General features: G+C 41.4%; 1 protein-coding gene across 2 annotated transcripts in view; it reads right to left on the bottom strand.

The window, feature by feature from the left end:
- LOC123514971 (vacuolar protein sorting-associated protein 54-like) overlaps nucleotides 1-19,658 on the bottom strand; it is a 250,921-nt gene that overhangs the window by 214,751 nt on the left and 16,512 nt on the right. The window lies entirely within an intron of this gene.

Below are 19,658 nucleotides of genomic sequence, written 5' to 3'. Positions count from 1 at the left end.
ACATGATATTAAGACATTAAAGTTGCGAATTATAATGTGAAGAAAGGTGCATCTGAAATATCATTTCTTGTGTGTACTACATTACCTAGCAACACTTGAACACTTCGTGCCAACCTAGGTAGCATAAGACATGTACACGTGGTTATGAACATCTAGGTGACAAGTTGTTTTCTCTGGCCAGCAGTAAAATATTAATATATACAGGTTGAACCTCCTTAATCCGGTATTCTTTCATCCAGCAACACTACAGCTGTAATCCAGCAAAATTTTTGTTTGCCGGAATTTTTGAATTGGCCGGAGTAATTTGCCGGAACGCCGCTAGGACGCGGCGGCGCTGTACTGTGTTTTGGAGCCCGGGCATTCTGGGTCAAATTTGGATCAGTACCACACTGCCGCTCATTGCAAGCACCACCCCCCCAGGTGCATAACATCTTTTTCTGTAATATTTGTCCCTAAACATGGCTTCCAAGCCATGTGATAGTGTTGTGTGTGAACCAAAGAAAAAGTGCAAACATATGACAATATCAGTGCAACAGAAAGTGGACCTATTGAGGAAACTAGATAAAGGTGTTTCAGTGCGGACCCTATGCCAACAGTACAACATTGGCTCATCAACCGTCTATGATATAAAAAAGCAGAAGAATCAACTTCTCAAGTTTAACAGTGAGTGTGAGAGCAAAAAGAACATGGAGATTCGTAGAACACTTAAGGAAGGTAAAAGCAGTGATTTAGACAGGGCTCTCATACAGTGGTTTAAGCTTCGGCACGCTGGTAACGTCCCTGTGTCAGGTGAGATGATAATGGCGCAGGCAAAAATTTTCCATGCTGAACTTAATTTACAACAACGTGTTTTTCTATATACTTCTGCATGTATATTTTCATGAACAACTATCATATATCAAAACAATGTTACAGTTACACTTGTATAATGCAGGGTAAGTATATAGAGGGTGTTTTGGGGACCACCTATAGTTCGGAATTTTCCATGGTCCGGCAAGTCTAAAGTCTGGTGGTTGCCGGATTTGGGAGGTTCAACCTGTATTATGTAAATGCCGGTGTGGGGATTGCCAATTTAGAAGAATGGGGGACGCCCTAAAAGCTTAGTTTTGACAATACCAGGCATGGCAGTGTTGAGCTATACACAAGGATATTAGTGGGCCCCCTATTGAATATGCTGAGTAAAGATGGAGTGATCCATGGAGTGATTTCAGCATGTGCATACTTGAGTCAAAATTAATACATCAAGATTAGTCTGACTATTATGAAAAGATATGAGAGGATATAAGGTAAATATGAGATATGAAGGCAAATAGTAAATATGAAGGTAAATATGTGAATATATAGTCATGAGATATGAGAGGATATGGATATTTGAAAAGGTTAATATGAGGTGAATATACGATAGAGATGAGGATACTGATTATATTAGAAAATGTTGCGGTGAGGATAAAGATTACATTAGAAAATGTTGCAGTGAGGATATTGATTATATTAGAAAATGTTGCAGTGGGGATATTGATTATATTAGAAAAAGTTGCAGTGAGGATATTGATTACAGTAATACTCCGCTTAACCCATAAACTGCGGCATTCTCATTCAGAGGGTGTTTCCTGGTGCAGCTAAATTAGCGAATGATTGACTTTCAATGAAAGATATATACTTTATAAAGATGTGTCACAGATACTTCATTTCACAATTCTGTAATTCAAAATTTACTGTAGCTACCATATTTCTACGTATTTTTCGCCACATAAATGGATTTCTGGCAGTATCTGGAGGCATTGTGGAGAGCAGGATGGGAGGGGGGAGGTGGGGGGAGGAGGCAGGGGGGATACACACAGACCGCTTGTTGCCACTGTTCGTCGACGGGACAGTGTTGTCAACGCTCGAATGTTGTCTCTCTCTCTCTCTCTCTCTCTCTCTCTCTCTCTCTCTCTCTCTCTTGCTTGCTTCAAGAGAAATAAATGATAAAACAAAAGTATTTGATTTCTATATTGGCAATTTCCGTATAAGTAATATTCTTTCCATTATTCTGACACTAATATTTCGAATCGCAAATAAAGTAAATGGCATCAAAGTATATGGAGTAAATAACATACATATGGAATGGATAAATTGGTCAAATAAAAATGCATATGCACTGGTAATGGTAATCCGAATTATTGCTCTAGCCTCCTATCATTTTACAATTTCTCTCTCTCTCTCTCTCTCTCTCTCTCTCTCTCTCTCTCTCACACTTTGTTCAAAATAAATAAGTGAAACAAAAATACTCTTTTGCTTGGTTCACAATAAATAAAGTAACGAAATATTAGTTCCATGTAAGCCACAATAACATACATATCATACTATATATCTGTGTGTGTGTGTGTGTGTGTGTGTGTGTGAGAGAGAGAGAGAGAGAGAGAGAGAGAGAGAGAGAGAGAGAGAGAGAGAGAGACAATGAGTCCTGACTCATGACGCGCGGTGCGGGCCGGGCCGACACGTCTGACAGTGTTACAAACGTCTAGTGAAGATAGTCTTGTTTCCATAATCTTATTCGCTTTATCTCTTTTCTATTATACAAAAACAACTTCTATACTATTAAATTATAGCTTCCTCTTACCATACATGAGACTCAAACTCTAATATCTATGAAAGGAATGCAATGTCTACTAAATAAAATAAAAACATAGTGGTTTCATTGTTTTCCTTTATAAATATGATATAAATAACCAAATTCTTATTAGAAGGATATAAATTACTAAAAGAAAGGTTATTAGAACACAAAAAAATAATTTCAAAGAAATACGAATCATGGGAACTTTATGGTGCCTGTTTAAAAAGAGCGTTTCTAGAAGGCGTACAGCAGTTTGCTGCCAAGCCACCCAGAAGGCGTACAGCAGTTTTCGGGTTAACGAACGTTCGTCTAACGAATTTCCGGTTTAACGTACTATATAAAGTTAGACCAAAAAGTCTGCATAACATACAACCACATCCGTTTTAGCGAATTTTCTGGGTTCGAATTTGCCGGGTGAGGGACCGAACGCGTCAGCTTTGCTGTGATTGCCTGGTTCCCCGCCTCTGTCTCTAGTGCTCCTGGAGCTGGATCCAAGATTCTTTATCAAAGACAACACGCAAGCTAAAAGGGTCACAAGAAGAAGAAGTGGCCGAGTCACCGTGAGTCTCTGCCTCATCTGTGGCCGATCTCATCTCTGCTTTATTTTTTGGTATTCCACGTAAGATTTCACTTTATGCATTACAAAACAATCCTTTCTTGGGGGCAAGGTTTGGAAAAAGCTAATAGAAATATATTTAATTTTTTTTTAACCCATGTATTATGTTGGGGACCAGCCCAGAATGCATTCCCCCCCCATTTTCATTATTTCCTATGGGAAAATTATGTCCGCTTAATGAATTTTCACTCTACAAACAGCTTTGACACTCCCTATTCAGTTCGTTAAGTGGAGTATTGCTGTATATTAGAAAATGTTGCAGTGAGGATATTGATTATATTAGAAAATGTTGCAGTGAGGATATTGATTATATTAGAAAATGTTGTGGTGAGGATATTGATTATATTAGAAAATGTTGCGGTGAGGATACTATTGATATCAGAAAATGTTGCGGTGAGGATATTGTTTAAATTAGAAAATGTTGTGGTGAGAATATTGATTTTTTCAGAAAATGTTGTGATGAGGATATATGAAAAGGTGCATATACATATATATGTTTGTGTAGGCCATGCATATACAGTCAACCGTCGGCTATCGCGACTTCGGCTATCGCGTTTTATTGCTATCGCGCACCCATAAAAAGCTGCTAAAATTTCATTATCGCGACCTCAGATGCCTGCTATAGCGCGCCCCGCCATGACGTCATAGAATATCTGAGCGCTCATTGGCCAAAACCGCCTTCCCGCCAAAGATCAATTCGGCTATCGCGTTTTCGGCTATGGCGCGGCTATTTCGGCCCCAATTGGGCGCGATACCCGAGGGTTAAGTGGTCAACCCTCGGCTATCGCGACTTCGGCTATCGCGTTTTATTGCTATCGCGCACCCATGAAAAGCTGCTAAAATTTCATTATTGCAACGTCAGATGTCTGCTATAGCGCGCCCCGCCATGACGTCATGGAATATCTGAGCGCTCATTGGCCAAAACCGCCTTCCCGCCAAAGATCAATTCGGCTATGGCGCGGCTATTTTGGCCCCAATTGGGCGCGATAGCCGAGGGTTATGTGTATATATATATATATATATATATATATATATATATATATATATATATATATATATATATATATATACCGTATTCTATGGCTTGCAAGACGCACCCTAATATTTGAATGAAATTTCTAAGAAAAAAAAAAGTCATTCTCATACAAGAACGGATTCACCATATACCCAACCACTGAACACAAAAACATAAGCAAGGAGTCTGCAATACACTATTATTTCACCACTCATTACAAATTTGCTGGAGCACTCACCACAAATTTAAAACTATGTAAATAAAAACACCTTAGGTAAATACATATACACAGTGAAACAGTCCATCTCTTCTTGTTTTAGTGGCGGGCGTCGGCATGTTTTGGACCTGTTGTTTACATTACGGAATCACTTGTCCGATCGCCGAAACCGAACACGTCAGTGCTGCAGTTTGTATTTATTTTATTTTGCAGTCGTGCTTCATAGGCTGTATCAATGTGAATACAATTCACAAGTGGAGTTTTGACTCTTGCTTAAATGAGTAAGCCATTTGAATGTTCTATTAATAAAGGTATAAAGGCACCTGGCATGATGTCTGTGCGTTCGTGTGCATGTATGTGTGTGTTGTAATGAGACGAGGGAGCAGCCCGTTTTCTCCACACGCTGAGTAGGCTGCGGGAAGGATTATGGTATTGGAAATACTTGTAACACCTAAGCACTGAGTTTACATAATATAAAAGGCTAAATTAAATGGTACTTAAGCTAACATCATAACATACAAATCCAGGTTGCTATCTGTCAAGTGTTCAAGCTCACTTGAGGTTGGATGCTGCCTTACAATACAACATTCATCTTGGAAGACGCATTAGTATTTTTCAGGGTATTTTTTAGGGAAAAAAGTGCGTCTTGTAAGCCGTAAAATACGGTATATATATATATATATATATATATATATATATATATATATATATATATATATATACATACGTTCCTAAAAAAAAAAACCTTCGTTAAGCGAAACTTCATTAAGCGAACCGATTATAACAAGTTTAACCCCTGACTTGAACTTCCATTGAGAGTAAACAAAGCGAGAGTGCATCATAATGAAAGTAAAAATTATGAAGTTAAACATTTAGGCAGTTTAAGTCATTATACTGTACACTAATGTATGTATGTATGTAACTTTATAATGTTGATGATCTTAAATTTATGAAGGGAGGGAGAGTGAAACGGGAAAGACACTAACTGGCAACCTGTGGAATGTAAACAAAGGGGCATCATTGTATCACATACAAAACTTATGTACCACATTTCCACAAGGCTTTCCATTTTATCCATTGTAGAGTCACGATTTCAAGTGGTTCTTTTAGCTTGCAAGGAAGATATGGTCTCACCAGCCTTCTTAATAGAGTCTGCTTACTTGAAAATAGTAGAGACAGTATATGGAGTCAAGATGGTGGCGAGCAATGCTATTAGTTTTCTCGCCTCTCTCATATCTGTGAATAATATCCAGCTTCACTTCGAGAGTAAGAGACTTCCTGGTCTTCTTAGCAATGCTAGGCAACATTGCAAGGCGTTTTGGTGGTAAGTTGAGTGAGGGAAAATGAGCTGCTGCTGACGCTGTTATTGTTTTGAAAAGGGGAGTGAGTGGTGCGTGTGTTGTCCACGAGGGGTGCTGGTGTATTCAAAAGCCTGTCAGCTTGCGTGATACGGCGGTGCTTTCAAACTTTGAAAAAATTACCTGGATAAAACTTCGTTAAAACGAGTTTAGTGTTCGTTAAACGAGCAGATGGTAGTAAAATGAAACCTTTGTTGTAGTGAAATTTCGTTGTGTGAACCTTCGTTAAGCGGGGGTTGCCTATATATATATATATATATATATATATATATATATATATATATATATATATATATATATATATATATATATATATATACAGTAGAATCTCAAATCTTGATCATAATTGGGACCAAAAATACTGATCGAGATTCGAAATATCGAGATGCAAAGTTAACTTCTTATAGAGAGAAATGTAATTGGGACCAAAGCTTTGGCAACTAATCTATATTAAGTACGTTAACCTTGAATCTTACACCTAAAGTACTTACATTATAGTTCATATAAAAAAACTAATGAAATGTTACAATAAAACAACATATATTTACTTTGAAATAAAGTTTAGGTGGTTGATGTCGACTCAGCGTAAATCAGGGTTTGGCTACTGGGACTTCCCACCTTCACTGCCTAGTCTTGTCATGGTCTTTCGTATATTCTCTCCACTGCAACCAATACCATCAGTTTCTGCATCAAATCCTACAAATGGCAGTTCTTCTGGCAGTTCAGTGTCCAAAGCTTCAAGGTCTATTGGTCCTTCATCTTCCGTGACGTTCTCGATGACCTCGGCAACTCGCTGCTGCATCTTGAACAAACTTTTTTGTTCATTGAGTTTAGAGTTGTAAATGCCCATCACTTTCCTGTTGAGATGATCAAAAGCCTCCTGAAGAGTTTCATTCTCCACTTTTCCCTCCACAATATCCCTGGCCTTTGCCACAAGTCCCAGTGCCTCAGACAACTGCTGCACACTTAAGGATGGGGGCTCTGGCATGGTAGCAGGCTCTTCTGGCTCGTCCTCCATGTCTTCTTTAATTAAATTTTCGATTGCTTCACTTGCATCAACCTTTCCTCCTAATAATTCTTTCATCACATTGTCATACCCTGGCATGCCACAGCCTGGTGGGACATAGCGTGATGCAGCAGTGGCACAAGGATGTAAATAATTACGTCTACGGGAGAATTGTAAAAGGGACCCTGCTGTGAACACGAGAGTGAGAGGCAGAACAGAGGCAGAACATAAACAAGAGAGAGGAAACCAGACATCGGATAGTACGCAGACCCAAACAAACACTCAAAACAAAATACTCTGGTTACGACGTTGGAGAGTGGTATAGTCAACACGTGTTTCCCCACGTGTAGTTGAACAGGATGGGTGGTTTTAAATGGCCAATGAACAAGCAGTATTTCATGTTTAGACCAATGGTGAACGTGCTATGAGACTAGGGAAAAGTTGAGCCTATGAAACACCAGTAAGGCAATGTTGTGTATACTACGTTTAAGGTTGTTTCTACATTACCTTCGTATGTGTTCTCGTCCTTACATTGTCACACGTGGACCTCCACATGTCTGATCTCTGAATGGTAGATGGTAAAATGGGCGTGGAGAAAAGGTACGAAACCTTGAGTATTTAAAATAAGCAGAAACCAGCAAGAAGATATCTAGAATCTTGGCAGAAACGAGAGGAGAAAGCAGAAGGCAGTGGCCGAGAGGAGGAGAAGAAACATTCGAGTCATGGACAGACTCTTTCTTGTATTAGTGAGTAAAGCTCTATAGTTGTTAATGCAGTCTAAGACAATGTTTATGTCATTTAAGTGAAAGGAGGAAACAAATATAGGATGTGTATTTATTAGGATGTTATATTAAGATTTTATGTATGTGTAGTGCAATTCCCACAGTTGATGCATTAAGATATATAATATTGAGGAGATAATTACATATGATATATTGTGGTGTATACATTATATGGGCATTTATAGAAGTCAAGCATTGAGTTGATATTGAGATGCATCAGCTGTGAAATTGGCACCTAATGTTTGTGGTTTTAATTGTATGTGATTAACATTGATGAAGGATTTACGGAGATAAGGAGTTATGGAGATGAGCTTAACATTTCTAAGGGCATTGATTGAATTTGTGTGACATTATGAGCAATCTTGAAAAGTGGTGTAATTAATCTTAGATGAATTAAAATTAGAAAATACAATACCGTATAATATATTACCTGCAGTAAGAATAAGTCTTCACTTAGAATAACACGATTGCAACTTGCAACGAACTCCGAAAACATCATTCTCATTAACATCACAGAATCCAGGGGCAGGAACAGTTATTATAGATGTCACAGCGTCAGCGAGTCGATCAACCTGTCGTTGAATTTGTGAGGCATCATAAGAGACTGTCTTATTCTCGGCTAGCAGATTTTCCCAAGCATGCCTGATAGTTGCCTCTGATATGTTATTCCAGGCTTTCACCATTAAATCCACTGCATTGCGAATGTTGTAGCATCTACAGAACTGCCTCACAGAAACAGCTTCCTTTGACGAAACGTCTTCTTCACTGGTGGCCTGGGGCTTGGCGGTGGCTTGGGTAGCAGTGGCCTGGCTGGCAGCGGCTTGCGTAGCGGTGGCCTGGCTGGCGGTGGCTCGCGTAGCGGTGGCCTGGCTGGAGGTAGCTGGCATCTCACCATCACTTTCACTCTCACTTGTAAAGCTTTCAATCTCGATCAGCTCATCATTACTATCTGTTTCATGCCGCATTTTATCGTGGAGGTACTTGTAGTATAACAGCTTTACATTGGCTATCATTTCCTGGTCCAAAGGTTGTAATATGGAAGTGGTGTTTGGGGGTAAGAACACGACCTGGACACATGGATGCCGCCCTATGACAAATTTTGCATGGCCAGGTGCATCATCTAGAAAGAGAAGGATTTGAAATCCAAGTTTAGTTCTTCACACTTTTTCTTTGCATCTGGGACAAAGTATTTATCAAACCACTCAACAGAAAGTGCTGAGGTCATATAGGCTGAGGCTGTAGTCTCCTAATAAACATTCAGTTGTTGCATGTTTGCATGTTTATAAGGTCTGGGTCTCTTGTACTTGTGTATAACAAGAGGTTTAATTTTGTGGGTGCCAGAAGAATTGCAAGTAAAAAGAAGGCTGATATGTTCTTTGGACACTTTTACTCCTGGTGCTTGTTTTTCATTTTTAGAAATGAAGGTGGCTTTGGGAGAACGCTTCCAGAAAAGGCCTGTCTCATCACAATTATATATCTGGTCTTTGCAATAGCCTCCTTCTTCTATGATTTGCTTGGCAATTGCAGGATAATTAGCAGCACTATCACTGTCAGCAGAAGATATCTCACCTTGATACTGTGCATATTTAATGCCACACAACTTCTTAAATTTTTGCAGTCACCCTACAGAAGCATTAAATGGAGGAGGATTTTTTACTTGCCTTTTCTTGCAAACAGCCTGGTAGAATATCCTTGCCTGTTCACACAGCTGAGGACCATTAATACTTGCTACCTCTCTTGCTCATCGTTGCATCCACTTCACCAGATAATATTCCATTTCTGCCACTAGACGGTTACTTTCATTATAAATACACGTGATTCGGTGCTGTCCGAGTGTGTTTCCTGCGAATAATTTTTTTGCCAATGTCACTGATTTCTTCACTTCATCCTTCTTGCTTTTTTAATGTGGAAATAATACTCTGAGGAATACCTGCAAGTTTTTGTATTTCACTAACTCTGTGGCCTTTCTCCAGGAGCTGCAACACTTTATCCTTGTCCTAAGCAGTGTATTTAAGTTTTTTTCCCTTTCGGTAGTCACGTTTTTCACTTCCAGGTTTTTTCATACTTTGTTGTCCTTTACTCCCATTCTTGCCCTTATACCACCTCCTGGGCCTTTCCAATGGCTGTGGGAAACATGATGAATGGGGACTGGGTACACACTACACTCCACAAGTTGCCGCTAGGTGGGAGAGCAATCGAAACAATTGCATCGCCATGCGCCATGTTTGTTTTGATACAATAAAATGAAAAATAGCGATCGAGATTCGTGTAATTTGATCGAGATGAGTGAATCGTGGGTTTTTTATGGTGCAATCGAGATGCGAAATATCGAGATGATATTGATCGAGATTCAAGATTCTATGTTACGGCCCGCCCGTAACATACATTACTACCATCACCTCCTCCGCTTGTTACCTCGTTCGCCACCTCTCCGCCTCCCTTCCACGTCACCGTCTCGTGAACCTTCCACGCCACCGTTTCATGAACCCTCCACGTCACCGTTTCATGAAGCCCGCTACTGTCCCGAAGTTGGATTCACGCGGCCCTTTCGACTCAACCGAAAGTGTTGAGCCAGCTCTTAGCTTTCTGGAATGCAAGTTGAGATCCAAGCCTCAACCAGTGAACACAACGCCTCTTGGGTCTACCGTGGGATCAACCATCACCCAGCACTTCACCACTGCGACACCGCATAAGTATCACTTCCCCTCGTCCGTGTTTTCCACATTGCCTCTATATAGGATTAGGATTATTGTTAGGTATTAAGTTGGGTTCTTTATTGTTGTATTTATTACTGTGTTATATGTATATGTGTATGTCATTTTCCTGTGTTTCATGTTATATATCTGTGTTTCATGTTTCATGTTATATCTATGTGTGTCAATTTCATTATGGGTTATTAAAATAGCTTTTTAAAGTGCCCCTTTGCATTTCCTCACCAGTTGAACCTGCAGTGTTTTTTTTTTTTTTATTGTTATTGTTCACCGGCTCCCGATGCCAATCTTACCAGTTTAACCGGTGAACGTAACAATTGGCGACCGTGACAGGACCATTATAACCCATGTTCAGTGTTCCATTTTTCCAGTGACTTTTTTTCTGTGATTACATTATTTTTTGTTTCTGTGGTGTTGTGACTCTGATGTGTTTTTTTCTGTGACTTACTCTGCGTGTGGTTTAAATTTACCTTTGTGCGATCAAGTAGCTCCTTTTGGGTTAAACGTGCTTCGTGACTTTCATTGGTATCGCATAGCAGTGGTAGAGCAGGAAACCAGGTAGAAAGGCGTGTTCACCGATAGCACTTATCTCTATTTTTGCACATAGGCAGGTGTGTAATAAGTGTTATCCAAGTGTTGGGATCATCATATGTTCATGCGAACCCTCAATCCCTCACTTCGCGGATCATTTTTCTCGCTAGTTAGAATCGGCCATTTTAACTAGTCTCTCAGACTAATCCGCCTCCTTATCAATAACAAGTCTCAGTACAATTCGCTCCTCACTCTCAAGTCTCGTAACTAGAGTAATCCGGATCCCTCTTAATGCCGTAACTCTCTAGTTTACCCCTCATTAGTGATTGTACTCATAAGTGTTTACTTAAGTATAATCTAGGTAATTTCAAGGTTGCCTTTATTATCACTCTGCCAAGTTCCTCACTTAAGTAATTCGCTTATCATTTTTTTTTTTGTTGTGGTTTAACATCTATTTAATATGGCTTCCGCTCAGTTTAACGTTGAAGATTTTGTGCCGACCCTTCTCTGGAACAACTTAAAGATGCTAATATCAAGAAGGACCAATGGAAGACCATCGCTAAACATTTTGATGTTCCCATCACGTCTCAGATGACTAAAGAGGTCATTAAGAATGTAGTTGTTGAACATCTAGTGCAAGAAGGTCAGTTGCTAGGAAATGCCATAGAAGAGTTAACTCCCATGTCAGCCTCTACGAGGACTATAATACACAGTCCCCAGGAAGAACAGGATAAGAGTAGGATAAGTCAATGGGAAATTGAGAAGCTTAAACTAGAATACCGGATGCATGAAAAACAAATGCAACTACAGGAAAAACAAATGCAACTACAGGCAGAAAAGAAGAGAGAGAATTTCAGTTACAACTTACAAAGGCAGGAGAAAGAGTTAGAAATTCAGGAGTTAGCCCTACGAAATGACGCTAAGTTTAGAGGGGAAGAAATAGATATAAAGAAAAAGTTAGCAAGCTTTAATCCTGCTACAGCTGCTCCGCTAGTTCCCCCTTTTGATGAATCTGATGTTGACGGGTCATTTCGCGCTTTTGAGAGCATTGCTAATAGGAATAAATGGCCCAAGGATCAGTGGGTGTCTCTCCTTGTCCCTAAGCTAGTAGGAAAAGCTTATAGGGTATACAACGGCCTTAGTGATGAGGTAGAATATGAAGAGATCAAAGGTAACATTCTAGACGCCTACTCTATCACTTCTGATGGATACAGACAACAGTTTCGAAAGTATGTGAAACCAGAGTCTCACACCTATGTTGAATTTGCTAGTGAGAAACTAAGACAATTTAAGAAATGGTTAGCCGCCCTTAACATTACCACCTTTTCGGAGTTGCTCAATCTAATGGTCCTGGAAGAATGGAAGAACAAGTTACCCTTTAATATTCTGAGGCATGTGGAAGAACGGGAGAGAGTGATCTTATGTCTGCCGCTAAAGTGGCTGATGCGTTTGCTTTGTTGATGGGATCCCTGGGTAGTAGAGGTCGTGGTTCACTATCTAATGTTAGGTCCTCCTTTGGGGAAGGTTTTGGGGGCGCGGGTGGTAAGCCAACCGGATTCTCGCCAAATGCATATAATTCCCCCTGGTGTACATACTGTAAGAAGCCAGGTCACACGATCCAAAAATGTAGACACCCAAATTGCAAGGCCTCTCAACGTCAACTTTCTTTTGTGGCCCCTAAACCTAACACATTTGAGAACAAGAAACCAGTGGCCCTAGCTAACCCTGTCAACTCTCCTCTAGAACTTTATGACTCGTACATGTATCAAGGTAAAGTGTCCCTGACTGATGGTAAAGACAAGGCAATAAATATCAAGGTTCTGCGTGATACAGGTGCTGCCCAATCCATCTTAAGGGAAGATGTCATCCCTAACATCAAACAGGCTTTCACTGGGGAGAAGGTGATCCTTACAGGTCTCGAATCACAGCTCTCCTATCCTTTGGCTAATATTAGCTTACAGTGCCCGTTCATTTCAGGAGAGGTTGAGGTAGCCATTAAACCTGGTGAACTGCCAGTACCGGGGTACATCTTGTACTGGGTAATGATCTTGCGGGTAACTTGGCTGTTCCAAACTTAATTGTTCTTGATTCTCCCTTAACAGAAAGTCCCACTAAGACCCTGGACGAAACATCCCCTCACTTCTTCCCAGTGTGTGCAGTCACCAGGTCTCAGTCCAAGTCCCCTGCCCTTTCACCACCTCCTCCACCAATGATTGCCTCTACTGACAACTTGTACAATAACATCATTTCAAAGGAGAATTTGATTAATGCTCAGGAACAGGATCTCACTTTGGCTAAGATCAGACATGTTGCCAGTGAGACAAAGGATATGTCTAAATTGCCTTGTTTTTATTATCAGGAAGGAGTCCTGATGCGTGCCTACAGACCTCCTGAACTGAAACAACTAGACACCTGGTCAGAAACACATCAAGTTGTCATCCCTTGTCTGTAAGACCAGCCATTATAGAACTAGCTCATGATGGATTGTCAGGTCATCTAGGCATCCAAAAACCTACAAGAAGGCTCTTCAACATTTTTTTGGCCAGGAATGAAAAAGGATGTGTCACACTATGTAAAACATGTCACATATGTCAAATTGTGGGTAAGCCTAACGAACGCCTTGTGCCAGCTCCTCTGACGCCTATTCCAGTTCAGACGGAGCCCTTCGAAAAGATCATTCTAGACTGCGTAGGGCCCTTACCCAAAACCAAACGAGGGAATCAGTATTTGTTAACCCTCATGGATCCCACTACCAGGTACCCTGAAGCATTCCCTCTTAAGAACATCACATCAAAGACCATTGTAAAACATCTAATACATTTTTTCACCTCGGTAGGAATTCCAAAACAAATTCAGTCTGACAAGGGTAGCAATTTCACTAGCCATTTTTTCCAACAGATAGTGAATGAGCTAAACATCGACCATGTTACCTCCTCGGCTTACCACCCCAATCCCAAGGCTGTCTGGAGCGGTTTCACCAAACATTAAAATCCATGATGAAGAAGTATTGCTTGGAGCATCAAGGAGACTGGGATGAAAGTATTTCTTTCCTTCTCTTCGCTTTAAGAGAATCTCCTCAAGATTCTTTAGGTTACTCCCTTTTGAATTACTCTATGGTAGACAGATCAGGGGGCCTCTCAAAATATTAAAGGATCAATGGTTTACTCAAAATACTCCTTCAAGCCCCAGTGTGTCTGACTACATCAGTAACCTTAAGAATAAAATCAGTGAAGTCAGATCTTTTGCTAAATCAAACTTCCTCAAATCTCAAACTAAAATGCAACAGAATTCTCTTCCCAAATCTGTCATGAGAAGTTTCAAACCAGGAGACAAGGTTTTACTTTTCTCCCCACTCCAGGCAATGCTCTTCACAGTAAGTTCATGGGACCTTATGTTGTGGCTCAAAAACTAAGTCCATTAAATTATGTGGTCCACACTCCTGACCGTCGTAAGGATTCCCAACTAGTTCATATTAATCTAATGAAACCTTACCACTCCAGAGAACCAGAGGACGACTTGTCTCGCACTGTACCTGTATGTCTGGTAGGGAAGGAGTCTGGTCCTGTGCCCCCCGAGGAAGAGTCCGACATCGAATTCCTCTTCTCGTCACCTAAAGGACGCCCCTCAAACAGCCAAATCATGTCCAACCTTGATGAGGTGTTTCTTTCCTTAACACCTTCACAACAGTCTGATCTTAAAAGTTATTGCTAGACTTTTCTGAAATCACAGGTGACCTTCCAGGAGTTTGTAATACTATCCAACATGACATAACATTAATATCTAATGACATCAAGCCTATAAGACAACCAGCCTATCGCATTTCACCCATTAAAAGAGACTTGATGAAAAAGAGGTAGACTATCTGCTCTGTCATCACCTTGCAGAACCTAGTATATCTCCTGGGCTTCTCCCTGCCTGTTAACATCTAAGCCAGATGGTAGTAGTCGATTTTGCACCGACTACAGGAAATTAAATAAAGTGACGGTGCCAGACTCCTACCCATTGCCCTTGATAGAGGACCTTATAGATAGTATAGGAGTAGCCAAATTTGTAACCACTATAGACTTACTTAAAGGTTACTACCAGATTCCCTCTCGGACGAGGCCCAAATAATATCCGCCTTCATCACCCCCTTCGGACTATACCAATACACAGTGATGCCCTTTGGCTTGTCTAATGCTCCCGCCACCTTCCAGAGGGCTATAAATTACATCACTCAGGACTTGGAGGGAACATCTGCATATCTGGACGACCTGGTGGTGACTGCGGACGACTGGGCGACACATCTGACCCGTCTTCGGAGGCTGATGGGTCGGTTGCAGGAAGCCGGGCTTACAATCAACCTGGCCAAGTCCACCTTCGGGAAGTCTACGGTGGTCTACCTGGGACATGTGGTGGGGAACGGCAAGGTTCGCCCCAAGAGAGCTAACGTGGAGGCCATCCTTGGCTTCCTGTCCCTACCACCAGGAAAGCTCTCATGAGGTTCTTGGGGATGGCTGGTTTCTACAGAAGATTCTGTAGGAACTTCTCCACCCTGGCCGCCCCCCTGACGGACCTTATCAGCACTTCCGTCCCCTTCCACTGGACCCCGACCTGTGACCAAGCCTTCCAACACCTCAAGGCGTTTCTCTCCTCGGAACCAGTGGTCTGGACGCCGGATCACTCCCGCCCCTTCCATCTACAAGTGGACGCGAGTGGAGTTGGAGTGGGTGCTGTCCTACTACAAACGGACCCTACAAGCGGCATCCTCCATCCCATCGCCTATCACTCCGCCAAGCTGAAAAAACATCAACTCAACTACTCCACCATCGAGAAGGAGGCTCTGGCACTCGTCCTGGCGCTCCAACGTTTTGAGTGCTATCTTCATCCTGGTCCTCAAACTACGAAGGTCTTCACCGATCACAATCCTCTGGCCTTCCTTCACGCCATGAAGAACCGAAACCAACGCATTCTTAGGTGGGCCTTGTTAACTCAACCCTTCAACTTGAAGTCCACCATATCAAGGGGTGGACAACATCATCGCCGACGCCTTATCAAGATCTCCCGTCTCACCTCCTTCATGAGCCCATTACGGAGGTCTTAGGGGGGAGGAAATGTTACGGCCCGCCCGTAACATATATTACTACCATCACCTCCTCCGCTTGTTACTTCGTTCGCCACCTCTCCGCCTCCCCTTCCACGTCACCGTCTCGTGAACCTTCCACGCCACCGTTTCATGAACCCTCCACGTCACCGTTTCATGAAACCCCGCTACTGTCCCGAAGTTGGATTCACGCGGCCCCTTTCTACTCAACCGGAAGTGTTGAGCCAGCTCTTGGCTTTCTGGTATGGAAGTTGAGATCCAAGCCTCAACCAGTGAACACAACGCCTCTTGGGTCTACCGTGGGATCAACTATCATCCAGCACTTCACTGCGACACCGCATAAGTATCACTTCCCCTCGTCCGTGTTTTCCACATTGCCTCTATATAGGATTAGGATTATTGTTAGGTATCAAGTTGGGTTCTTTATTGTTGTATTTATTACTGTGTTATATGTATATGTGTATGTCATTTTCCTGTGTTTCATGTTATATATCTGTGTTTCATGTTTCATGTTATATCTATATGTGTCAATTTCATTATGGGTTATTAAAATAGCTTTTAAAGATGATAATATGATGGCTAATATTTTTTTCATTACGCTGAACAAGAGTAAAACATAATAAGTTACTTTATAATCTCCTCTTCGTGTTCTTTCAAACTGTGGCATTTGTTTCCTATTTGATTTTACTGTTCCCACTGCACCACTGTTGTGTTCATGCAAATACCTTGCCAATGCTGGACTTGTGTACCAGTTGTCAGTGTATAAGACATGTCCTTTACCAATGTAATCTTTCATCAGTAGATCAACTATTGAGCCGGAAAGGCCCAGCGGATGATTCTTTGTGATGCCATCAAATTCAGTACCAGTATGAAAGATAAAATCAAGCACATATCCTGTTTCACAATCACATATGATATACATTTTCACACCAAAGCGATGTCGCTTTGATGGTATATATTGCTTGAAAATGAGTCTTCCCTTGAAAAGCATAAGTGACTCATCTATCACTAGGTTTTGAAATGGCTTGAAAAAGGACTTGAATTTATTTACGAGAGACTGTATGACAGGCCTAATTTTCCAGAGTGGATCATCAGTTTTAACATTGCAGAAGTGAAGGTATTTCAATATGTTGTCATATCTGTCCCTTGTTATGTACCGTGCAAAGATTGGCATGTACAGCAGATCACTCTTCTTCCAATAATCATGCCTCAAAGCTTTTCTCGAATGACTCATAAGAAGCGTGACGGCTATGAACGTCAGGAGTTCATTTCTTGTGATGTTTTTCCACTCTTTCTCGTGAGAGCTATGGGGCACATCATCATAATCTGCTGTTTCTTCATCATGAAAAGTGTTGCTCTCACTCACTATATGGTCCAAGAAAGCATCACTGAGAAACGCCATGAAATAGTCACAATTGTGTTGCACAGGAGGAATTCAGCTGTTATGCCAGGAGACACAGATAAATCAGGCATAACTGGGAAAAAATCATCATTGAATTCCTCCATTGAAAGACAGGTCGGGGTCTCGCGCCACCTCTGCCACGCCCCTTGATCGCCTCCCCAGAACGCGAGGAGCACGCGCATGCCTCGTCTCCTAGAAACACTCTGTGTCCTTGACACATTATCTGGAGTCTGTTCTTCATCATTATTGCCTTCACTGTCACTTATACTGTGTAAGAGTCTCTGTCTCTCTGTCTGTTCTCCTGAGAAAGCAGGTGAATGATGCTCTACATCCGTGTCCTCACTACTAGTCTCTTCACTTTCCCCAGTTTCTTCTTCTATATATTCACTGTCACTTTCTTCTAGCTCAGAACCACTGCTAAGTAAAAGGGTTCTGCCTTGCTCCATGGTGATTTACAATCTGACCCGATCCTTCGCTGTTATCACTGACCTTTCTACCCAGCGTCACCGGAGTTGCCAAGTGTCGCCCATAAAACGGGAAAACAGTTCAGTTACCTCTAAAATTAGGAGCTCTTGTGGAAACACTTGTGTGGTAAAAGATGCCAGATACTTCTACTCACCATCCGCCTCAAGAGAGCGCGCGAGAGACTTAAAATTACGCCGGAAAAATCTTGATTACTGGGACGAATCCCGTCACTTCGGACGTTCTGACGCAAACGTTTATATACGACCGCCGGAAGTTAAGGGTTAAAGTGCCCCCTTTGCATTTCCTCACCAGTTGAACCTGCAGTATTTTTTTTTTATTGTTATTGTTCACCGGCTCCCCGATGCCAATCTTACCAGTTTAACCAGTGAACGTAACAAATGACATTTTATGGAAAGATTGAAAGGTAATGCAAGGATATGTAGTAGTAAACAGTTAACGACGATGATGAAGAAAGAAGAGTTATAGATGGGATAGCAAGCAACTAATATATGGAATGACATTACTCCCAATCTTTGGTAAGGCTTAAAGGTGAAACAAGATGAAACAAGATGAAAATATATTAAAGAAATACGATATGGATGTTGAATATCAAGAGATTAAGATGGACATTATATAATATGATGTAGTTAGGAAAATACCGATATGAAAAGGAGTTCAAGATGAAACTAAATAATGAAGTAAATATTTATGTTTAACCTGTGGAATATATGGTGTGTAATGAGTTTTAGAGCTGGATGCCGTAGTCAAAGGCCTAAATCTTGTCATATCTTGGAATATGAAAACACTGGCTGTGATTACAGATTCCCAAACTGTCTACCATTGGCCTCGCGGAAGCTTTATCTGAAAGATCACAGTTTAAGACAAAAGCCGTGAGTGAAATGCTGATTCGACGATGACTTGAAACTTTCAATGCAATCGTTGACGAGTACAATCTGTGCCTTGAAGTAAAGTTTGTTTCTTCCACCAAGAATAAAGCAGATGAGTTGACCAGAGTGCCAAAGAAGTGGCTGTTTCTGGCAGATGATAATGAAGTATGCACAGCCATCACCTCTGTCTCTGATCAGGATATCACCAACATCCATGTAACAAACGGACATCTGGCTATAAGGCGTACGCTGTTCTTCTGTAGAAAGCTCTACCCGGCTGTTCAGCGGTAACAGGTGAGCGGTGTTAAGAAATGTTGGGAGTGCCAGTCCATCGATCCGGCGCCAACCAATTGGCAGAGAGGGGAATTAGGAGTTTCTACCATCTGGGACAGGCTCAGCATGGACATCTGTCATGTTCGCAGCCATCACTACATGACACTGATCGACTGTGGTCTATCACGTTACGCAATCTGGAGAAGAATCCGACATCAGGATACAATCAGTGTTACCGAACAGTTAGAAGCTGTGTTTTTTAAACATGGGGCACCCAGGGAACTCTTAAATGAAAACGCAGCCAGCTTTCACAGTTCAGCGTTCAACGAATTTGCCACTCATTGGGGCATGACAGTCAGGTATCGGTGTGCCAACGCTCCTTCCAATAATGGTATATCAGAGAAGAACCATAGGACCATGAAGACTATAATAGCACGCAAGGGATGTTCAGTGGCAGAGGCAGTGTACCACTACAATACAATGCCATGAAGGAACTTGGTCGACTTGGTCCATTCCATTTATCAATTTATAAACTTGTATGAGATCCCCTCTCTCCCTTCTCTGCTCCAATGTTGGAAGATCCATAGCCTTTAGTCTCTCCTCATATGTCATCCCTTCAAGTTCTGGGACCATTCTTGTAGCCCTTTTTTGTAGTCTCTCCAACTTCCTTATGTGTTTCTTTTTGTGAAGGGTCCACACTACTCCTGCATACTCCA

This window comes from Portunus trituberculatus, chromosome 38, assembly GCF_017591435.1.
Source record: "Portunus trituberculatus isolate SZX2019 chromosome 38, ASM1759143v1, whole genome shotgun sequence".
In the NCBI taxonomy this organism is placed as follows: domain Eukaryota; kingdom Metazoa; phylum Arthropoda; class Malacostraca; order Decapoda; family Portunidae; genus Portunus; species Portunus trituberculatus.
This window is presented reverse-complemented; position numbering and strand designations above follow the sequence as displayed.